Source organism: Hibiscus syriacus, unplaced genomic scaffold, assembly GCF_006381635.1.
Source record: "Hibiscus syriacus cultivar Baekdansim isolate YM2019G1 unplaced genomic scaffold, ASM638163v2 tig00110830_pilon, whole genome shotgun sequence".
Lineage (NCBI taxonomy): Eukaryota > Viridiplantae > Streptophyta > Magnoliopsida > Malvales > Malvaceae > Hibiscus > Hibiscus syriacus.
In genome coordinates this window covers 371,767-379,349 of record NW_024062881.1, presented here as the reverse complement: position 1 = coordinate 379,349, position 7,583 = coordinate 371,767, and positions in this window count along the sequence as shown.

Here is a 7,583-nt window from a genome sequence, read left to right as displayed (position 1 = left end):
TGGATTTATCATGTAATTCATTACTTGTGGTGTAAATCCTTTTTCCTTTGATACTTGTGGTTCATATCTCCATATAGATAGTGGGTTCAAGTCCTTATTACCACCCCTTAAAGAAGAAATATAAAGTGTGGGTCTTTGTTCTTTAACATTGGTTCTTCTTTGAGTCTTCTTCAAGATATTATCCTCACAACCTTTCCATTGTTTCATCAACCATACCATAGCCATAACAACAATCTTCCACTACCAATTCCCATATCATAAATAGCCTACCATTTCACCTTTACATCTACCACCAAACCATCTATTTGAGCCATTCACTTATGCAAAATTTTTTGCTTCCTTTCTAGATCCACAATCAATAAACAAGGTAGGAGTACCTTACATCAAGCGATATTAAGATATTTGGTGGAAAAAGAAATGTGCAACAACAATAAAAACAAAAACACAAAAAGAAGCGCAAGTGAAGTGCAAGTGAAAGAAATAAAAAAATTGAAGAACTCCAAAAGAAGAAAATTGCTAGCACTCAAAAGGAAGAAAAAAGAGCAGAAAAGAAAGTTGAAAGCACATAAAAACAATTCTCATCACTAAACCATTCAAGTAATCTTTTAAATGGATTGTTGTAATAGAAGTTTGTAAAGTGACTTTGTGTAAGTAACCCTTTATTCTCTTCTTTCTATTTCTAAGCCACCATTTTCATTATTATTTGCTTTTTATTCCTACTAAACCTTTTTTTACAACCGATGCACAACAAGTAAACTTTAGTTGATACAATTTTGAGTAAAGTCATTTAGAACTTGAGATAAAGAGAATTGAGAAGAAAAAGGCTTGAGCGTGTGAGATCAGAAGAGGACTAGTAAAAACCTTGATGTCCTAGAGTGCAAACACGAGCGGATTGAGTGACATTCAAATTTTATTGAAGTGAACTCGTGAGGCTTTGTGAGGGTATTATCTGGTAAGATCTTATACATATTTCCTTTTTCCTTATTTCCTAACATGTCTCTTCCATCCAACATTTTTGTAGTCAAAAGGACTTTGAACATCCAAAGTCAAGAAGATGTACAAAGAGATAATATTTTCCATACAAAATCTCTCGTGGGAGATAAGGTTTGTGTGGTGATCATTGATGGAGGGAGTTGTACAAATGTAGCAAGTATTCACATGGTGGAAAAGTTGGGCCTAAAGACGTCTAAACATCCTCGTCCCGACAAACTTTAGTGGCTCAATGATGTGAGAGAAGCCAAGGTAACCAAACAAGTTATTGTCCCTTTCTCAATTGGAAGATACAATGATGAAGTTCTTTGTGACATGATGCCCATGAATACAAGCCACATTATATTACGACGTGATTGGCAATTTGATAAAAAGGCTACTCATGATGGAATTTTCAATAAGTATTCCTTCTAACAGCAAGGAAATAAAATCATATTGGCGCCTATGCTTCCAAGTCAAGTCCATGAATGCCAGGTTATCCTCAAATCACGTATAGAGAAATGGGAGAAAATTAAAGCCATGAATAAAGTTGAAAGAGAAGTTTTGCATGAGAAACAAATAAACTTGGAGAGACTTGAAAATGAGAAAATTGAAACGAGTGAATTTGGGAGCAAAGAGGAAAAGAAAAATAAGGGTGAAGAACAGATTTTATCGAATCCTACTCCTATTATTTCTTTTGTTGTGCAGGAAAATCCAACATATATGTCACTTCAAGTAGAAAATTCAAGAAATATATCTTTTAAAGAACCAATAGTCATGACCTTTGGTGACCCACAAGACATGTCCTTTGACATTTCAAATGATGTACCTCTTGAAATTTAAAAGAATATACCAATTGAAGATCCAAGAATTGTGAATTCTGACATTCCAAGGGCAATATCAATCTTGAAGAAAATTCAGCAAACTAATGGAGAATCTAATCATCAAGCAACCAAAGCCCATTAAACATCCACCCTGGTTTGCTAGTTTTATTCATTTTATTATTAGTTTTTCATTTTGTAACTTTGCTTCATTTTGCAGTAATTTGATTAATGTAAATGGTGTTATTCTATCAATCTATAATGGAAAGATTATTTGTCATTTTAAGTTTGATTGGTACATCAAAATCGTCTAACACAAGGGTGTGATACATGCCTCGTCTACCATGTTAAAAGCCATTACTCGGATGGACACAAAGATTGAAAGAGTTGACCTTATTCACCTACCTGAAGGTGATCAAATGCCAAATTTATTCACCAACAATCATGAGGATTCACGAAGAGAAAGTGAAGAAATACGATGTTTCGAATAGATACAATCCTTGGAATATACAATGCCACCTTTCGAGGAAACTACACCAACGTTGGAACAATGGACACACCTCTTTCCAAAAGAACAAGATGATTCAACGCAACATGAGAAGGAGTCTCAACAGGTATGTTACTCTTGCTTAGAAATTTTGATGCAGTAAATCATTGAATAATAGTTGCCTTTAAAAGAAACATTTCTTGAAGAATGTTATTCTAAAAAGGTATCTATTGGCAATTGTTATTCCAAAGAAAGGCCTTTATTAAAATACTTTCCCAAAAGGATGTTTTTTTAAAGATAATTATTCACAAAAGAGGAAAACACAATTGGACTCATACATTTAAAAAGAAGAACAACTTGTCAGGGAGAAAGGTGTAATGAAACAAATTGAAGGACGAATCAATGAGGATGAATTTATTCATTGTATAATTCACATCCCGACGCAAGTCTTATATTTGAGCCCTCAAAAAGGGGGATGATACGTGCATGATCAGATTCAAGCTTCATTCATCTATGAAAGCATCCATAAAAATAAAGGGAGTTATCATTACCTTATTCTTTTATTATTCACATGTTGTTTGCATTTTGTATGATAAATATATTTATGATATAGCTTGTTGTAGTCATGCCTTAATCATACATATTCATTTATATGAAATAACTTAGTTATGATTGTTGTTGTATGATCCAGATCATTATGATTGATACACAATGTTATAAGTATGTTAGATTAATCTTGGATCCATTTAAGCATGATTCATTACATTCATGAAATGGCAGCATGCTTAATCAATCATTTGTTAGCTCATATGCATTCATTTTAGCTCCTAGGTCTTATACATTAGCTTACATATGTTATATCATTATGTACTTAGCTCATGACATGCATTCATAGCTTATATCACTCAAACATATCACGACAGCATACATTTTACCTTAAATGATCACACATTGCTTAATTTGTTTGTTTGTTGATTCTTATAGGTGAAACACAAAGTAAGGCTTATTATGGTACATTGGTTAACTAAAAGGACAAGCATAGAAGCTCACACTAGCTCACGAACATTATGGCAGCTCATTTCATCACTTAAGGAACTGCAACTTAGCTGGAGGAGCTAGCATGTAGCTAAACTTAGCTAAAGGAGAGCTTTGGACCAAATTACAAAAAAGTGGTCTAAAGGTAGCTGGAAGTAGATGGGAGAGTAGCTGAGGAGCCCAGAAGACCAAAGCTAACTAGCTTGAGTTCATCAATGCTATAACTCACCTAGTTAGCTACCAATACACTCACCTAGCTTACCTTGAAGCTGGTTTATATCTAGGCTACCCAAGGACTTCAAGACATCATCCTATGGTTGCTAACTCACCAAAGCATTTCAAGAAGACCTATGTGCATTCAAGTTGGCTTCCAAGTGCATCATTCAAGCATGTGCACTATATGTGAGATCAAATAGGCACCAAAACACTAAGAGAAGCTTCCTATTCGGCCAAAGGCTCATTCCTCTTCATTTTTGGCTCCAAGTATCTTCCAAATACATTCAAAATACCCTTAGAGCTGAACCAACACCTATCCATTCAGCCAAACATCATTTCTTCTCCAATTTGTAACCAACTTGACGGGGTTCAAATGTTATTCGTCCATGAGACATCTTCCTACATTTCAACCGAACCAATACATATTTACTCACGTTATATATGAATTAAATCATGTCATTTTAGGAAGGCACAAAGGCTGGCTGAACCACCATGTACCTATTCGGCCAAGTCCTTTCAAAAACTATAAATTGGTTTTCCTATTTCATTTTGTAGGCACACCTTTCTTATCAATTAAAGTGAGATTATTCTCTTTGCTTAAGTCCTTGTGGCTTTTATCGATTTATCAAGTAATTCATTACTTGTGGCGTCAATCCCTTTTCCTTTGATACTTAAGGTTCCTATCTCCATATAGATAGTGGGTCCAAGTCCTTATTACAACCCCTTAAAGAAGCAATATAAAGTGTGTGTCTTTGTTCTTTAACATTGGTTCTTCTTTGAGTCTTCTTTAAGATACTATCCTCACAACCTTTCCATTGTTTCATCAACCAAACCATAGCCATAACAACAATCTTCCGCTACCAATTCCCATATCATAAATAGCCTACCATTTCACCTTTACATCTACCACCAAACCATCTATTTGAGCCACTCACTTATGCAGGTTGTTTTTCTTCCTTTCTAGATCCACAATCAATCAACAAGGTAGGAGTACCTTCCATCAGTGCCTCTACCAAGTAGATACTCACCATGTTTGCACAACTTCCATTATCAATGATTATGGAGTAAGGTTTACCTTGTATCAAACATCGAGAATGGAATTAGTTTGTTCTTTGAATATCAGCTTCTTTCGTATCTTCAATTCTTAAAGGCCGACATATAACCATACAATTAGGTCTAAAAAATTGTTCTAGTTCAAACATCCTGAATATCACAACACTCAACAAAATATTTAAAGTAAAAAAAATAAAAGAAAGAAAATTCAACAAAGCAAGAAACCTCACAAGTCACTCCAAGATTGTAACATAGAGAGAGGCAACTAAGCTGATCTTGTACTCTTTAAAACTCACTTTATCAAGTAGTCTTTCACATTTCGTATCAAAGTTTGATTACTAGAAAATGAGATAAGAAACCCTAAAACACCAAGAGACCAAACAAGGGTTAGAATCCAAGAGAACGAGAATGCAAAGAATGAATAAGTATGCAAACTCTTTAGTCCTACTAACACAAGAAAGATAATGTGTTAGTTAATACAAAACAACAATAAAAAGGAAATACAAAATAACCTAAAGCACTGAGAGTCAAATAAAAAAAGAACCAAACCAGAAACCTAGAAAACACTGGATCAACTTGAGAAACGTTTTTGAGGGGATTACCGGTGTCAAAAAATATTTGAAAAATTCTTGAATGTCTTTTGATACAACAAGAAACCACCTATATAATTTCAGAACCAAATACCTTCAGTAGTATCTAGTAGACTCTATTGAATGGTGAGTCCTCAAACAATCTATTTTTCATGATCGCTTTGTTGGAAGGTGTTCTTGATCTCAAAAAATTCTATTTTTTAATGATCTCAAATATATGAAGTTTGAATCTGGAAATTTTTACCATGAAATTCCTACTTTATAATTTTCAAAAAATTGGACAAGATTCTATACCGAATCTACTGATGAAACTTGAACGATTTATTTGAAGGCTCTAATGAATTGCGATTGGGGTCAAATTTGGACTGGATATTACTTTTTTAGTCAATATGATATTTGAAGAAAATAAGCCCTAAATTCCTTCAGTTGATTTTTTTTTTTGAAAATTTTGTTGACCCTTTTTTGGACTTTTTTTTTGAAAACACAACAAACTAACAAGAAGAATTTGAATCTAAATTAAATTTAAATAAAAATAAACTGAAATGATGAATATTTTTTGAACTAGCTCCGTTGGGGTACCTTAACTGTTTTTTGTGCAAGAACAAGCGGTGGCGGGTTAATGAACGTTGTCTTTGTTGAAGAATCAAACCTAGAAAGCTTTAGACTCAATGAAGAACAAAGGGGATGAATAGGGAAAGGTGGTGGGAGCAACTAGGGTCTTTTAAGTGCTGGAAATAAGGTAAGAAACAAGATTAAAATAAGATAAACAAAACATAAAGAAATTGAAAATAAAGTAAGGTAGCCAAGAAATAAAAAATCTCCCTTATGAAGGTGAATGGTAAGGATGATTGATGGTGTGGATGGATATGTGGAAAAATCGATGGATAATGTCCTATCAAGCCCTCCTAGTCGCAATGAAAAGGAAAACACGATAATATGGTTCTAGCCAAACCTCCTAGTCGCGATGAAAAGGCAAATTGGAGTGTGAAGATTAATCTCCCTCACAAGAACTTGAAAGCACTACAGGAGAAGAAGCTTCGAAGGCACAAGACAATCAGCACTTGCAAAAATAAACTCTCGTTGTATTAGTAATCAATGAAATCTTATTTACAAAGTTTAATAAAGCCTTCTTTATATAGGGCCTGAGTTCTAAAGGTCCTTAACTAATGAATAAAATAATAATAAACTAAACATGTCTTAACTCTAATTCCTAATAAAATAATTATAACTAAAAATAATGTTTTAACTCATCCTTAATTCCTAATAAAATAATAAATCCAATCCTAAAAGATAATGCATCATCCTATATTAAATTATATTACAAATAATAAATATAAATATTGAAAAATCGTAATATTTACAAAAATCGCGTATTAATCTCGTATAGGAATTTATGCATGTATTGTCTTCAGTAAAATGAATGTATCTTGAGTTCCCGATATAGGATTGATGTGATTCAAGAACTGTTGGAAGTATAAGAGAAAGACGGTTGTATCTCCAGAATACATGTTGACCAAATAAAATTAGGATCCCATTCAAAAAGTCTTTGCAAGTCTGTTGCTATTCTGGTCTTCTTTTCCAAGGCTTGGACGAGTGGATCATTTGGAAGAGTTATTACATCTTCCTTTGATGTGAGCCATGTGATGCATGTATCATCCTCCCTTTCTTCAAAAAGATTCGACCTCGAATCAAAAAAATTAAAGGGAACAACATTAGAATAGTTTAATAATTCATTCACATTATGCTTACATAATAGATTAATAATTCATTCACATTATGCTTACCTAATAGAAATGATGCATTAAAACCCTAAGGGTGAGTTAGCAATGAAGGAAAATGTTTCCATTACGAAAAGACCAGACATTGGAAAAGAAACTACCTCATTTACCTTGAAGAGGTCAAGAAGGCAAAAGCAAATGGAACGTTTGTTTTAGATATTTATGTTATTGATTTTAATTTGTCAACATGTACTTCTTGGGTATTAGATATCGGTTGTGGTTCTCACGTTTATACTTCTGTACAAGGACTGCAAAAGAGAAGGAATCTGACTAAGGGAGACATGGACCTACGAGTTGGAAATGGAACAAGAATTGTTCCATTAGCTATAGGAACATATGATTTATCTTCGCCTAGTGGACTTGATTTGCATTTAGAAGGTTGTTATTTTATGACCAGTTTGACTAAGAACATTATTTCAATTTCTTGTTTGGACAAGATTAGGTTTGAGATTATTATTAAGAATAATTGTTGTTCTTTTTATCTCGATAATTCTTTTTATGGTTCCACACAGTTGATTAGAGGTATCTATCTTTTAAATCAAGAAAATACCATATATAACATAAATACTAAAAGATCAAAAACAAATGACTCAAATCAAACTTATATGTTTAGGCCATATAAGTGAGAAACACA